We start from the raw sequence: 3,855 nt of genomic DNA, 5'->3' as shown, positions 1-3,855 counted from the left end.
CAACATTTCTCTCAAAAAACATATTTCTAATCGAGCTATTGACATGAAATTTTCACCAGATGTCGACATCAGCCCAAGTAATGCACACATAGAAAGAAATCCAAACATTTATGTCCATAAATGAAGTTATGTGTAATAAAGTGAAATGGCACAGGGAATAAGTATTGAACACGCTTACTGAAATTTATTTAATACTTAGTGCAAAAACCTTTGTTGGTGATTACAGCCTCAAGACGCCTCCTGAATGGAGAAACCAGTGGAATACATTGCTCAGGTGTGATTTTGGCCCATTCATCCACACAAACTGCCTTCAAATCTTCAAGGTTCCGGGGGTCTCTTCTGTGAACCTGGATCTTCAGTTCTTTCCAAAGATTTTCAATTGGATTCAAGTCTGGTGATTGATTGGCCATTCTAGCAGCTTTACTTTCTTTTTCTTCAACCAGTTGAGTGTTACCTTGGCTGTGTGCTTGGGATGGTTGTCTTGCTGAAAGATCCACCCTCTTCTCATCTTCAGCAGCCTGGCAGATGACAGCAGATTCTGATCAAGAATGTCTCCATACTTTTCTCCAGTCATCATTCCTTCAATGATATGAAGTCTACCAGTACCACATGCTGAAAAACAGCCCCACGCCATGATGCTCCCACCTCCAAACTTGACTGTTGGTATGGTGTTTTGGGGGTGATGTGCGGTGCCATTTTTCCTCCAAACATGTTGTGTCTTATGACATCCGAAGAGTTCAATTTTGGTCTCATCTGACCAGAATATCTTCTCCCAGAATGTCATGGGTTTATCCAAATGTTGTGTGGCAAACTCCAAAGGAGCTTCAACATGCTTCTTCTTCAAAAATGGAGTCTTGCGTGGTGTGCGTGCATGGAGGCCATGGCGGTTGAGTGCATTACTTATTGTTTTCTTTGAAACAACGGTACCTGCTGATTCCAGGTCTTTCTGAAGCTCTCCACCAGTGGTCCTGGGCTGTTGGAGAACCCTTCTGATGATTGTTCTGACTCCTCTGTCTGAAATCTTGCGAGGAGCACCTGGCCGTGGCAGGTTTATGGTAATGCCGTGTTCTTTCCACTTCCGGATGACGGCCCCAATGGTACTCACTGGAACTTTCAGAAGGTTTAGAAATGCGCCTGTAACCAATGCCTTCAGTGTGTTTTGCAACAATAAGGTTGCGTAGGTCTTTGGACAGCTCTGTGCTTTTACCCATCATGCAATGCTTCTTGTCTAACACCTTGCTGGTGAGAAACCTTTTTAAAAGGCATCAATCAGGACTATACCAGCTGATATTACTTTGCACTAAAAGGGGGCAGGTTAACCTTCTGAATACTGACAAACTCCAGCTGCTTTCTTGGCTTGCCAGACCTTTTTACCCCTCCTTTTCTTCATGTGTTCAATACTTATTCCCTGTGCCATTTCACTTTATTACACATAACTTCATTTATGGACATAAATGTTTAGATTTCGGTTGATGCCGACATCTGGTGAAAATTTAGTGTCAATAGCTCGATTAGAAATGTTTTTTTTGAGAGAAAATTTTGACGTGTTCAATACTTATTTTCCCCGCTGTATTTCAGAAAACTTCTGCCCACGTTCACCTCATTCTGGACGCCTGTCATGTCGCTCGGCCTCGAGCCGTAAATCCATCCAAAGAATTTGCTCCGACTGTTAAATGGAGACCTTCAAGCTGGAAAAGTTCACAAAAAACAAACGTATTTGGAAAATTTCTTCAGGCAGAAGAGAAAACAGAATAGCCTTCGAGGCTTCAAAATAATGGACTTCTGCATTTAACAGAAAATAACCAATAGTCTTTACACCAAAAATTTATTATGACAGTTTATTAAACAGTTTAGTATGACAGGCTGAAGTTAGCGTCTGATTTTATAGCTTCCACTTTGACAGTTATGGGTTAAGGGAAAATCTATGGCACATTTTAACAGTTCCTAAAGCGGCTGCAGATACTTTACAGAGGACGAAGATAAACTTTAGACTCAAAAGTTAAAGGACAAGGGCGGATAAACAAGTCAGACACCAACTTCAGCCTCGTACAGGCCGGTGCGTGAAAATATCGTCTGTCATTAAACTGCTCTGTAGCTTGAAAAAAGTGAGAGACGACTGCTGTGAAGTTCTGATTATAGGACTAAACTGATATTTTTCAGATTTGATTTAATTAAATACTTGTTGTGTCAAAGTTTTAACTGTCCTTTACTGCTAAGCAAATCACAGATTTTTGGATTTCTGCACAAACTGCAGAACCACACTTTCGAACTCACAGATTTGAGATTTTTCTTTTTATTTGGGGACCTAAATATAAAATAAAAGCCAAATCAGCTATGGAAATTAATTTCACTTGATGATTGAAGAGACCGATGTTTATTTGTTTAATAATAAATATATCTTGTCTTTACCATTCATTGGTATAAAAATCTAAATTAAAAGTCGATTTATATGGGCGACAAACGCAAATCCAAAAGTGTCACTTTTTCCTTTTTTTTTTCCTTTTCGATTTCATGTTTGTAGAAAAACCAGGCAGAGCATCTGCAGATCTTGATGAGCGTCAGAAGCTGCTGCTTTGATGCAGCTATCCATCAGAAACATCTCTAAAAAGCCAGTGCTTTGCCAGTTTCCCGGAATCGCATGTGTTTTTTTAATAAAATTACCACCGGAAAGACACACCAGTAATGATCTGCTCAACAATCTGAGGAAGGAGGTCTTTTCTAAACAATAACAGCTCCATCATTGTACGATGACACAGAATGATTAATGGCAACCCTACAGGAGCCGAGATGTTCCTGTCAGACTACTAAAGAAAGTAGAAAAGGTTCACAACAGAAACGTCAAGGCGACAAAGAGAAAGATGTTTTTATGTTTTTGCAATGTTGGGATTCAAAATGATTGACTTACGGGGGAGTGGGACATTCTCAAATGTGTACAGGACACACCGCTAGCGTACTTCACGATACATGTACCGCATGTATGGCAAGGGTTTGCTCCATTTTCTGGACGCCCCTTAAGGCAGCCGCATGAGCCTCCAGGAGACTGCAAGACACACCTGCGCCTCCAGGGACCATCTTGGGGGATCAGCGGCCACTTTACTTCAGCTTAATAGAGCGAAGGCTCATGCAGATTCCAAGCTCAAAGCAAATGTGTGCGGTGTCCACACAAACTACACTCTGACGGTCTAAAGGTGCACACAAACCGCACGCGGCCTCATTAATGCGCATTCAGCTGATGGTGTTAAAACCAGACCAGCGCCAAACACGCCGGTAGCGGCAGGGAGGGGGGATTCTACTTTTGTGTTTTTACTGTTTACTAGCACTCGTCTGCCACCAACGATAGGTAGAGGCTCAGGGGTTGAAATAATGAAAAATCTGCACGGCACACCTGCGTCTCACCAATCTCACCCCCACTTACCCTTACGTGTTGTAGAAGTGTTCACCACGACCTGCTGCCCGTAGCATGCCCGTCCAAAAAAATCATTTTCTCTACGGGTTCACAGACTTATCTACGACATTGATAATAGCTAAATGTCGGGGGGTTTGTTTTTCATAGAAATGGTACTAGAAATGTAATTGAGTTCATTTGAAGCCTGGAGAACCCAGGACATTTTTCAGGCGGATCACCTGCGTGTCCTGTACAGGTTTGTCCGTATCCTCTTTTTTTTTTTTATTGAACTTTTTAAAGACAAAATGCAAACTCCAGCAGAGGATGAACACACTACGAAATACACACTCACTAGGGGGGGGTATATAATACTCTCAGATGTCATCAACACACAGTGTTAAAACACTCACCAAAATAAAATGAGAGAAAGAAGAAAGACAAACAGGAGCCAAATGATAGCACAGGACAGA

Source organism: Oryzias latipes, chromosome 5 (genome assembly GCF_002234675.1).
Source record: "Oryzias latipes chromosome 5, ASM223467v1".
Classification (NCBI taxonomy): Eukaryota; Metazoa; Chordata; class Actinopteri; order Beloniformes; family Adrianichthyidae; genus Oryzias; species Oryzias latipes.
The sequence above is the reverse complement of the archived record's forward strand: the minus strand, read 5'-3'. Positions refer to the sequence as shown.